The sequence below is a fragment of the Nanorana parkeri genome, unplaced genomic scaffold (assembly GCF_000935625.1).
Source record: "Nanorana parkeri isolate BGI_ZX_2015 unplaced genomic scaffold, ASM93562v1 scaffold2743, whole genome shotgun sequence".
NCBI classification, from domain to species: Eukaryota; Metazoa; Chordata; class Amphibia; order Anura; family Dicroglossidae; genus Nanorana; species Nanorana parkeri.
Genome location: NW_017309011.1, coordinates 93675 through 107161, shown reverse-complemented (window position 1 = coordinate 107161; position 13487 = coordinate 93675). Strand labels below are relative to the sequence as shown.

Genomic DNA, 13487 nt, shown 5'->3' with positions numbered 1-13487 from the left:
ATTAAGGACGTACTGGCTGCTGGATGAAATTTAGCGCAACACCCGGTCCTCCTGCATGCTGTACAGATGTGCATAACCCATGTGAATAAGCCTTGATGGGTTAGCAGATAGACCTCTGCAAAGAAACCTGTCAGACCACTGCAGGCAGACCACTGCTTCCACACAGAGAGCAAAGGTCCTTCTCTGCAGCATGCTGACAGGGATAGGCTTCTCTACTCAGGCCGTGGATGTTTTTTTTAAAGAAAATGAACTGTGAGACCTTGCACACCTTTTGGTTTGATGCACCCGGAATATATTTAGTTGTTTTAACCAGTTGACATCCGCGGTGTTAAACCCCCTTCCCATCCCGGCCATTTTTCAGTATTCAGCGCTGCGGTACTTTGACTGACATTTATTCCGTCATGCAGCGCTGTGCTGACATGAATTTTATACCCTTTTTTGGGGACACATAGTATTTTTTTTTTACACTTATTGTTATTGCTATTATATAGGGGGATACCATCCCCCTATATAATAGCACAGGTACACTGACAGGTCCTCTTTATGGAGACATTAGGGGTCTCTAGACCCCTAATGTCACCTGGAGACCCCAAAAGAAGCTGATGAATCACAGATTTGCTTTATCAGCTTCTTCTATCTGGCAGTAGAAGTAATTTTATAAATATTTTTATACATTTATTCTAAATAATTTATTTTTTTCACTTTCAAACTTCCCGCCGATTCCGCCTCCCTGCGACGTGGCCACTCGCATGGGACGGAACCCGGAAGCCGGCAGCCGCCGGAGGACACAGCGGTAAGTCATATGCTGTATTTCCACTTTGTTAACCCCGAGCCACACTCGGGAATACTAATGGAAACGCCTGGAAAAACGCCACAAAGAAGCTCCTGTACTTGTTTGGGCGTAGGGCGAGCTGAAATACACCCAGGTGGGAACCATGCCCATAGGGATTCCTGGGATTTCACTATTTGGGCGTTTTTCAGCACTTCATTCAGCGCTGTAAAACACCCAGGTGTGAACCAGGCCTTAACATCAGATACTCCCAGAGTATAACTTTTGGGGTCTAGTGGAACCAGTCTGTAAGATACATGAGGATGTCATATCTTTGTATACTTTTTGTCTTACGACAAATAATTATTTGTCATCATATAAATGTATATATTTTTTCTTCTCTCCACAAACTTTTTATACTCCATTGTCTTAAGAAGATAAATGTTTATTGAATGTGTGGAATTTCAGACTATTATCTAGCTATCTGTAAAATTTATGTTTCTCTACTAATCCCGGGAGAAGAGGTCATCTAATGGCATGATCCAGAAATTTGAAACTGTATTTCCACTTTTGTAGCCCGTTTAAGATAACACCTGTTTTATTTTTGTTACATGCTCCCATTCACATAGCATAAGCTAGTTTAAATTGATTACTTACTTGGGTTAGGGTTTTAAGGGTTAACATTTCTATTTGCTCATCTTTCTGAGGGGTCTGAGGCGGGGTGTCCATTGTATGTTAAATAAGTTAACGAGAGAAACACAATCCTCAAATTTCAGTCCTAAGCCTTTCCATTATGACAGATCACTCACTGTGATGGTGCTGAGAAAAACCTGAAATCGGTCATTGTGCCTTCTGTAACAATTAATCTAAAAGGTAAAAAAATTGTTTTTTTTTAAATTATTTTTCGTTATGCTGTGTGAATAGGATCACATAACAAACATATAAATGTTTTTTGTTTCAAATCTGTGGAAATACACTTTAACGTAAAATCTAAAATTACTCCTAGCAAATATTTTCAACTTCAGGTAATTTTAGGTATGATTTAGGGTAAAGTGAGATAAGATGCGATGTCATAGTTAAGATTAGATAATACTTTTCCCTCACAATTTTGGAGGATAATTTTGGAGGATAAAAGCTAAGGAAATTTGGAAGAGGGGAACAATATGAGAGGACATTGAGAGCATAAGGGAAGAGACTAAGAACAGGGGCGGACCTACCGCCAGTGCAGACAATGCGACTGCACTGGGGCCCAAGCCTGGGGGGCCCAGTATCCGATACAACACAGTCCCGGCGCAGAGATGGTGAAGCCTGCCAGCTGCCAGATACCATCGGATCAGAATCCGGCGGCCGCCGGGCCCCCCATATCTGATACTCCCGGTGCAGAGATAGTGGGGCCCGCCGGCTGCCGGATACCGATCAGAGCATCCCACACTCCTGGACAGCTGCTGGATACAGATCCGAACCTCCCAGCGCAGAGATGAGGGGGCCCGCCGGTCGCCAGATACTGAGGAGGGAGGCGGGGAATGAAAAAGCTTGCAGGTACATCATCGGGCAGTGCTTGGCCCTCGGCCCCAGTGGACTACAATAAAATAAGGACGCTGATACCCAGCAAACTGTAAAAAGTACTGTAATGTTAAAATTGTGGGAGGATGCGGCTACATCCTTTTGGTTTTTTTTTAGATAATCTTTTCTGTTCTTTTAAAATCATGCATTTATAAATATACATTTGTTACATTTTATATTAAAAAAGTACACTTGTGTGATCCTTGCAGTACCTTACAAGTCTGAATCTTCTTTCTTCTTTGTGATATAAATTTTTTAGGATGTGGTATTCCCCCTCTACGCATATATCTCATTGTATGAAAATAACTAATCATATATAAAAATAAAATAGTTTGGCTGAAATGTGTCTTTCTCCTCAGCTAGATTCCAGATTGATTAGCTAATCCTGTGCATAAGAGAAATAGTCTACATTGGTCCATGTGTAGTAAGGACTTTCAGTTCTAAACATGTGGGAGAAGTCACGCGTTAATTCTGTACATTCTTCATGCCATCACTTCATGCTGAGAGTTTTACTAGTTGTATTTCTGGAGATATATGATTCTGTGTTACTATTGTTTGGATTAATAACCTATGAGTTAACCTCAAAGTATCATTCCTACTGAGAAATTGCATTGCATAGTTTGAACCTTATTATTTTGTGTCACCCATATTATTTTGATCATTAATTTGTCCTGATTCTATAGTTAATTAATGTATGTATATATATTTGCACAATATTTTTGTATTGTGTCTTTAAATTAGCACCTATCAAGAATTTAAATGATCAGTTATTATATGAAGATTAGTATGGAATCTCCTTAATTTTAGATCCCTACCAATTTTCATTAAAAAACAAATTATTCAGATCTGGAGATCTGACAGAAGCAAATGCAGATCATAACACTGCCCGAAATCCAGGTGGTGACTACTATTTTTGGCAGGGTAGTGTGTGATTTATTGATAGTTTCTTTAATATATGCTAATAATGTTTCTCACCGGGTCCCTCAGAATCAGTGAGGAGACCTCATCTCTTTACATCATAAATCTGCCTCACCTGATGCAGCCAGTACAATCTTAGATACAAGGCCTCCTCGTGAGGTCAGCTTTTATTGCTGTTATATTTTCAACAAGACGTTTTTGGTAGCAGATAAAGTGAGGGGAAGGACTCTGATCTGATGCCTGTGCCATTTCTTACTATTGTCGCTGAAGTGTTATTTGGACCTGGATAAACCCTTTAGCAGGGGCAGGAGAGGTGAGTGTCTACTCCATGTGCCACTTGGCCACTCTGCCTCCAGATACCCTCTTTTTATGCATTATTTAAATAGAGGAAAATGTTTATCTGACTTAAAATTTTCCCCAAAGTGTTCTTAGGAACGAGCTGTGAGAATATCATCTATTGGTGTTCCCGCATGTCTGAAAAGGGTGGACTTGACCAGATCAGCCAGGGCACGTGTCTGGTGGAGGTCTGGGTGACGCCGATGGGTGAGCCTTGCAGAGGAATGGGAAAAAAAGCTTTTGGAGCATAGACATGTGTTGTTGGTAAGGAGATTGTATCTTCTTCTTCTGGGGACCTCCTGTATGCAAGGTTCTTAGTTCCCTTCAGCTCATGACCCACCAGCCAATTATTGGACAGCGTGACTATGCACTGGGTGTAGAATGACCTGATCCAAAATTATAGATAACTTAATATTTGTAATGTAAGATCACTATCACTAAATATAATGTCATGTCATGGTGGGTTTCTTAATATAGGTGTTATCACCAAATACAGTGATATCACAACAAATATTCCACAGAGGTTCATTGAAGCTTCTTAATAGGCTCCAACTGAATAATAACAACACTCATATAGAATTAAAAAGGATGAAAAGTATTTTTTTAACTTAACTTGATTGAAGATGATCGGTTACAGAAATAGCAGACTCAGTATCCTCCCAGTCCAATCCTCATCAGGGTCCTGTGGTCTTCGGTCATCTTGCACTGCAGGCCAATGAGTTAGGTGGTCAGCGATGATGATGATATGACCTCTCATGACTTATGATCTGAGTCCTCCAGAATTCGCACAGTTGAGCTAGGCATATGCTGCACAAACCAGTGACCTGGCAACTTCTCAGTGCACTGTGCCTTGCAAATTTGGGGGGTACCCAGCAGCTTAAAGTGTATGTATACTCAAAACTATAGTTTGTATAGTCAAAGCTTTTTTTAAGTTTGGTAGAATTGTTGTTTATTTTGTGCTGTATGTGTCTTGTTGGGGAGATTTCCCTTCACTTCCTGTCCCAGAGACACAACAGGAAATTAGGGGAACTTTTTAAAAAGTGAGAGAAAATCTCCTCTTAGTTGTCACCAGAACAGATGTCCCCATTGGAAGATTTCCCCTTGCCTGTACTGGTGACAACTTTTGGATTTCCCATCACTTTCTGTATCAGGGGCAATGGTCTCCAGGACCAATAGAGAGGGCGGATCTCTCCAGGGAAGACACAGACTGCAATACAAATGGGACTTTCACATTATCTCATTCTATCCAAAGCTACAATAAAAACATTGACGTTAAATACACTTTCCTAGGGCACTGAGTGGTCAGCGCAGCTACTAATTCCATTTCTCAGTAGGAAGTTTGTGAATTCTGTTTCTGGTTGTTGAACAGTCAAAACTTATGTTTGACATGAAAATTAAATATGACTTTAGCATTGCAATAATTATTTATATACTTAAAGCTGAACACCAACTATAAAAATCTATATATACCTCCAGCGTGTAAGTGGGCCCGCAGCCAGTCAGGGAACTAGTATTCTACAATGCCTAGTATTGTTCTCAATGAACACTAGGCATTAGACATGTTCGATTCGTTTCGTTCCGAATCGAAATTCGGACGAATTTTCGGAAATTCGGACATTCGGATGTATCCGTTAGCGGTAGTTCGTTCGAACGTTCGTTTCGTTTTCGTTTCTTATTCGTTTCGTTCGTTAGAACAAAGTGAAATTAGAGGAGAAAAACATTACCCCCCCCCCCTCCTCAAATGTCACTTTGCTGCAAACGAATGATCGAAACTAATAAGAAATGAAAACGAAACGAACGTTCGACCGAATTACCGCTAACGAATTTCGTCCGAATTGACTTTCACACCCGAATCCCGAAAAACAAAATAAAACAGATCCGAATCCAAACGAAACGAAACTAAACAAATTTTTTGGCAGTGCACATGTCTACTAGGCATTATCTGAGTGGATGAGAGGTGGTGATGTCATGGCACCGCCCCTCATCCAATCAGAGAACACCGGGTATTCATTGAAAAAAATACTTGATGTTTGCCTACAGTTTCACTGCTATTCACAGAAGGGTGAAGAGTTTGTAGAAGGCCGGAGAAGGGAACGATCTAGGACAACATCGCTGAACTGGAAAGTGAGTTGAATTGGAGAATTTCTCCAAATCAGCTATATTGTCCTAGATTGTTCACTTCTCTGGCCTTCTCCAAACTCTTCACCTTTATTATTGGATTCTGGGCCCTGCCAGGGATAATTTATATGTATCAAGCTGCAAGTGTGTGTATGTATGTATGTATGTATGTGTGTGTATATATCCCCTCGGTTGCAAGCGTGCAAGCGCTTTCAGGGCCACGCAGGGTCCCCTTCATCAGGCTCAGAGATCTGCGTGGCCCTGAAAGCGCTTGCAACCGAGGGACAGCATGTGTCAATAAAAGAATACTTGATGCAGTCATTTGATTTGGTGAGCTGGTGACGATCTTGGAATATCTACATATTGTGGCACCATCCGCAGTCATTTCGAGCACCCGACTGTATATCTATATAGGAATCCCGGTAAGGAGTGCAGCAAGTATCCTTCTCTTGTATATATCCCCTGGCGCATTATTCTGGGAAGCTGTATCTGTATGTCCTCCTGTGGCTGCATGGTAGATTGGTTATCACAAGTGATCATGACATGGCAATGTTTACACTGCTAATCCCTCTCCTTCCTCTTACATCAGAAGCAGAGGAGAGTAAAGAAAGTAATGAATGGATTGGATTAGTCATACATTCATTACTTCCTAGTAAAAACAAGCTGCAGCAGCAGCAAAAGAAACAAAAATATTATATTTGTAAGCCTTTTACTTCCCTCTTCTTTTATATACTCTATGTTAGCTGCATTCTGTCTCTTCTCTAATGTGTGGATTAACCCCTTCATCTCCCTTACCCTGTACATCTGTACATTATCCCCTTCACCTCTGCCTCCCTCTGTGTATAACCTGAACGTTTATGGCATCTTTTGCACTATTACCAAGCTCCATGTTTTAACCCCCTCAGTACCGGCATGTCTCTTCATTACTATAAAATGTGCAACAAAAAAAACAAATCACAGTGGATTGTCATTTGGGTAGGGGGAGGAGGGAGGGGCAATACTGTCCTGACATTTTTATTTGATATGTTTTCTAACAGAGTCTTAGGGAAACTTTTTGTCAGTTATTTTTGACTTTTTTACTTTATATAGTAAATTATATTAGATTAAATTATTTAGAAAGCGCATATTACATACCACCAAAGGAAAGCTCTATCTGTTTCAAAAAATGTGTTACAGTGTTGCATGACGGAGGAATTGTCAGTCAAACTTTCACAGCATTGAAAAGTAAAAAAAATGGCCGGGTAATGAAGGGGGGAGGGGTAACATGGCGGCACTGAACTGGTTAATATTACCAACTCACTTCTTGCAATTGCCTTCTTCACTGTGTTATATAAACTGTCCTATTTTATGGCATTTGAGTCACCATTTTGTGGAAGAACTGTATAATGTGTGCACAGTACATGAGTGAGAGTTACATATGAGAGTCTTAGGGTCCCATTTGTAATGCAGTGGTAGAATGTTTAATAAATATTGCACATTGCCGATCATTACAGATGTGTGTAGCGCTCCGCCTGCTTAGGGACTCTACCAATGAATGAAGTTTAAGAAAAAATTGAAGGAGAGCCCGGTCATGTGACTTGCCAAAGCCATGTGACCGACCTCTCCTCCAGTCACAGAGCTCTCTCTGCCATGTTGTGCTGTGGCTTCACTCTGCAGCGTGCATTTTATGAATGGCACATGGAGCAACTTTGCAGTTTACAGTGGAGAGAGGATAGCGGTATCTGTTCTATGTTATCAATAGTCCCCTCAGTGGGAAATTTAATTGTAGTATTTTTTGTTTTTTATCACGCCATCATTCAGAATAAAAGACCAAACCACACATAGTAGAGTAAATAAGTGTTTAATGATAAAACAGAGTTTAACATAATGACTTGGATGAAAAGTTAAAGCAAGATAAAAATAATCATGAGGCATGCATGTCATTCATATCAGTAAGATCCATAGCAACATTGTATCAGTATGAACATGGTTACAACAACACTATCTTTCCTGTATTTGTTTCAGTCTATTGATATATTTATTTCATGTCATGCTTTTTCATATTTCATCACTTAAATCTAACCGTATCTATGAAGAATAACATGTCTGTCTGCATGGAACATTTGAATGAAAACTGAGACGTTGCTGACTCTTATCCCCGGGATTTTTGTCTATGGATTTTCATTGAACACGCGGGCTAAGCTGTCCAAAACATCTTTCTTTGTGATCTTCCTCCAGCCATCCGGCAGTTTTGCTGGTTTAGCTTTGTATTCTTCAGCAAACTTCTCATTATACATAACAAAAATATATTTCCAGTAATCGGAGGACTCGATGCTGGCATCTGGTTGAATTGACCAGTCTGGATAAATCGCACGATAGTTTTTGTATGGGTGACTATGGAAACCTGTTTTTTCATTACTAAAATGAACATCAGATGTAACAGATGATGAGCATATATCAGTGGTTAATTCTTCACTTAAACTCCATCTGTATCTCCCCAGTCCATCAGGTCTATGGATAGTAGCAAAGTGCTCCTTGTGCTCACCACCTCCGGCCTCACAGGGTACCTTACAGAATGGACATTGCTTCCCACAGCCAACAACCTTCCTGAACAATTCATCCTGAGGCTTCATTGTCACCCTGGAGAGTACAGACTTTATATTCATAGATTGCAGCTCTGATAAGATTCCTGATTCTGTGTCCTTGAGGAAAAACAAAATGTCAGATGAAAACTGAACAACATCAGCCGTGTTCTGAAAAGTTATCAATTTCATCTCATCCTGTGGAATCACCAATTCATTTTGCAGCAACTCACACACACGTTTCAGGAAATCTGAGACAGAAGAACTTCTGAGACATTTGTCTCCTTTAAGAGCTGCTTTTACTTTTGTAGTCACTGAAGTGATAATATTTTCTTCTAAGGGTCTCAGGCATTGTGAATCTCCATATTTCTCTTCAATGTGCTTCTGTATCCAGTCCCTTGTATATTCCTCATATGAGCCAATGAATGCAACATATTTCTGGAATGACTCTTCTTCCAGCAGATCTTTCATCAAAAAACTCTGAAAGAAGGTTCTGCTGCGGAATTTCTTGTTGTCTGAGCCGTGTAATATCTCATCTACTATTTTATTTCCAAGATGCTTGAAGACATATTCTTTCATGGCTGGTTTTAGGCATCGCTCACAAAATTCTTTGGCCTTAGTCTGACGTATATCTTTCACTTGAAATGTACAGGTAAATATTTGTAAATATCCCGGCTTTAGTCTTTCCAGAGAAAGTTTTGGATCATTGGCTTCTATAAACTTGTCATGCATTGCCTGAAATTCTCGGGATGCTATTCCCAGAATGTGACACTTGATATCCAATTCAAAATCTGAGGAGAAGTTAAGATCTTTTAACTCTTTACTGAGCTCTGTATTGATCATGTGGAGTATTTCCCGGCAGTAGGTGTCATCATAATCTTGTTCAGTTTTGACCTTCTCTCTGACAAATGTGTCACACTTATTTATTACAGAAACAGCAAAACGTTCTATTTTATCGTACACTTCCTTGTTTTCAAAGCCAAACACATTCTTGAATTTACCCCAAAACCGGGTCTGAATATGTTTTTTTTCTATTTTAAATTTTGTTTGTATTTTCTCCACTAAGTTGTGCACACGTAATAAGGCTTCATTTATATCTGGTCCTTTATTACTCATGTCATTCCTCAGTTGTATTAGTATTGGTTTACTAACTACATGTCTTGGTAATTTCTCTAGTTGTAGACCTGTCAGTGTCTTCTCCCACATCTCCTCAAATTTATCCCGTAACTCTGATTCACTTAGTTTCTGGTTCTTCTCTCTGCACTTTCCAAGCAGATCTGTGATTTTTTTCTTCTATTAGTTTCTGGGAACCGCTCTTGATTTTCTCAATCTTGAATTTCCCTTTTTGAACAGAGACAGCTTCATCAAACTTGCTAAGAGCATTTCTTTCCAATTCTTTCCTCAGGGACTCTATGTCTAAATCGAAATCCTCTTTGTATCGTACTATAAGATTAACATTTTCATTGTTAAAATAGTTTTCAAGTAATTTCACCATTTTCACCATTTCAGTTTTGGAGAAATGGGGCTTTGGTCCATAATTTTTGGGAGTGCTTCAGGCATTATATAACAACCCCGTGGCACAAATAAAGTTGCAGGGATTCTTATCAGACTATATCCCCATTCGACAGGGTACAAGACAGGGATGCCCGCTCTCCCCTCTCCTCTTTGCCCTGGCCATTGAGCCGTTGGCCATCGCCATTCACGAAAATGTAGATATTAAGGGAGTGAGGTGTGGCGCCCAGGAACATAAATGTGCGTTGTTCGCTGATGATCTCTTGTTATTTATTACATAATGAATTATTTTAGATATTATAACAAGATAATATTTATATGTTAAGTTTTTATAGTTAGAACTTGGGTGAAGGTTGTATGGAAATTACTGTAGTTTGTCACAATTAATTACCAAGTATATGTATTAATAAAATGAATGAGTAGGAGCGCTTATGAAACTCGATAAATAGTTGGAATCTCCATCGTTATCGATGGGTGCAGACCTCTAATTAGAGTATTTCGGATGAGGTTACCTTTTTGGGGTGGTTTTATTACATTATATGTTTGAAATGGTTTCGGAGATTAATAGACTAAAATATTGGGAGGACTGCTTCAGATCTGGTGGACACCAAAATGTTTAAATGAAACATGTATGTGTAATGGTATAATTGATTGTTTATTTTGAAAAAACGAATAAATTTAAAAAAAAAGAATAAAATAGTTTTCAAGTAATTTCACCATTTCAGTTTTTCCTTTAAGTAGCAATCTGTTGAGCTCATCCTTAAATTTTGAGCACAATTCATCATTTAGACTTTCTGTAGTCTGATTCTTAATGTTTGTCTCTGTACGGATCTGCCATTCATGGACAGCCTTTTGGAACTCCCATTCCCACTGTGAGTATTGTATACACAGTTTATTATAAGCATCTGCCACTAAACTGTTCCTGAAACTGAAGAGGAATTTCTCATGTTTGACAGCATTCCATAAACTTTTAATCCATTCTATAAATTCCGGAACGGTTGAAGGCTTGTTCAGCGATTTCTTGGTTTTCAGTAATTCTAATAAATACTTTTTTAATTCTGACACATGTTCACTGTACCCAGAATTTACTGGAGCCATTGGTGGGACCCCAAGCCACAGTCCAGGAATGTACCAATTGTCTGTCTCCAGGTTGTAGTTCATCACATCACTGAAAGTTTTAATTTCACTATTTTCCATTCCAGCAGCTACTTTTGTCATTTCATCCAGTTGTTCCAGAAGTCTCTTCCGGTCTCTCATGTTATTTTCATGAGCGGACACATCACTCACATTTTGGTGTACGAACTGGCAGTTGGGTCTCTTTCCTATTTCATTCATTCTAAGAAAGGCATGGACTACAATCTGTAAAATATCCTTCATTTCTGTGGTGTTCTCCATGGCCATATTAATTATGGTGACATCGCTCAACCCAACCACTAGTGTGGCCAGTTCATTGTCATGTTCATAACTTCCTTCCAAAGAGGCCAACTCTGGAGCTTTCAGCCCCTCAGTGTCAATCACCAGGATGAAGTGAAAACCCAGCTCCTGCTGGAGGTTCTCTTTTACATTCAATAGAGTCATGAAGGCTCCTCGTGTACATCTTCCCCTGGCCACTGGGAACTGCAGGCCAAACATAATGTTGAGAAGAGTGGACTTCCCCGTACTCTGTACACCCAGCACAGTTATCACTCTCATTCTGCATTTTCTCCCTGTTTTGGTGTTCAGCTCACTCAGAACATCAGATATCCATTGTAAGGGGATGTTGGAGGCATCTCCATCTATCAGCTCCAATGGGAACCCGTCTAACAAGAGATCAGCAGCAATTCCTGGCAGTTCAGTAAATTTTGTTTTTATATAACCCTTTCTATTTTCCTTATTCATGGAACATTCAGCTTCATAAAACTGCCCCATCTCACGAAGGAAATGTTCAATTCCTAATGAACTGTTGGAGATTTTTTGGTCTATCTTTTTAAGCTCTTCTTTGTTAATTGGCTTATTGTTACATTTTTCTTTGTACAAAGCTTGTAATGTAGAAAGATGTTTTCTAGCCATTGAATCAAGTTCAAATTTCAAACAATTCAGGAAAAAGTGTTTCTGAGTCTTAGACAAATGAGCAATTGCATTCATAAAAAGTATTATTCCATGATGCAGATCACACTGATTTTGTTTCTCATGTAGAGAAGATCGTTTATTTTTCAGTTCATCTTGATATTCTTGTACATCTTTTCCTCCCTGGTTTGTCATTCTGCAAAGTTCTTTGTCTACACTGGATACCTCTTCCCACAGTTCTCCCTGTAACACCATTGTTTTCTGTTTGTACTCAGCCACATCTTTTATTTCAGCTGTTATGTTGAGAACCCGTTCCCTGGCTCGCTGACATTCAGGAACTTTCTCATCTACATGGATTTGCACTTTTTCTGCTTCATTCTCAAAATCTACCATTGTCCGTTTTTTTGTTCCATTGTTTACCAAACTAATAATGCTATTTTGTAGCTTGTTTACAAATGTGGCTTCATTTGCTGTGCCTCCATATACTATAACATTCGAGTTTTTTATATTTAATACTGGACTTAAGTCTTGAAGACTCTTCAGTGTCTGTGTACTCACATTTTTGCCAGGACCTGGAGTAACAATGAAGTAATATTGTCATTAGTAGGGCAGCTTGATAAGAGTTTGGATTCCTCCTCAGAAATACTCTCAATGAATATAAACACAGCTGATGAGACTCGAGTCAGAAACATGAACTGGTCCCAATTGGTCTTCAGGTCACCTCGTAGGTTGGTCACTGCGATGGGTTCTGGGAAAACATCAGACTTACCACAAGGAAAATACCAGGACATTTCCACCAGTCCATCAGATATCTTCCTCTTACTGTTTCCTCCCTCCATATTGTCATGTATAAAGAAGTTGTTATGTTGCTGGGCTGGATTAAGAATTTGGTTCAGTATTTTAGATTTGGATAATTTGCTTTTCCCCAGCTGGACAAAAGAGAAGATAGGCATGGATACATTCACCACATTTTCTTCTTTAAACCCTTTACTGTCAGCTAGTGACTGAGGTCTCCACTTCTTCACAATATTCCTCATTGCCCCCAGCATGAGGGTGCAGTGTGACCCATCACCAGCCGGGAGCAGCAGAGGGACAGCAAACTGACACATGGACATTTTGGATACAATCTCTTGTTGCAGAAAACTATCCGAGCAATGCAGGAGGACGCACAGGACATCCAGGGGGTGAATGGAAGAGGACAACCTTTTGTCATCTTGAAATAAGGAAGCATTAAAATTGTCATCATTATCATCAGTAGAAGGATTTATCTCAAGTAAAATGTCTCTCGCAGTCCTGTTTAAGGCCATCAGCTTCCTTAAGTAATTCCAGGGAAGATCCTCTACAGCTTTAGGTGGTTTCTCATAGACATTATCTAAATCGATGCTCAGGACATCCCTCAGGGTCAACTTCTTAGTCAGGTAAAGATTCATCTTCATTGTTTCCAACAGCTCAGGAAAATCCTTTTTTGCTACAAGAAATCCTGTAAGTAAATAAATAAATACTTTCACAAACCATCTCTCTATTACCATTATTTATTTATAAGGAAGCAGGGGTGTGTCAGTCCTCTTCAGGGAGACCACAGCTTCCGCACACAGAGCAAGGGTCTTTATCTGCACCATGCTAAAGAAAACAAACTTTAAGACTTTGCACCCCTTTTGTTTCAA

At 39.6% G+C, this 13487-nt stretch overlaps 1 pseudogene; it reads right to left on the bottom strand.

Annotated features, from left to right (window-relative positions):
• Nucleotides 1–7854: 7854 nt before the first annotated feature.
• Nucleotides 7855–13253, bottom strand: LOC108802244 (annotated as a pseudogene).
• Between the last annotated feature and the right edge of the window lie 234 nt (nt 13254–13487).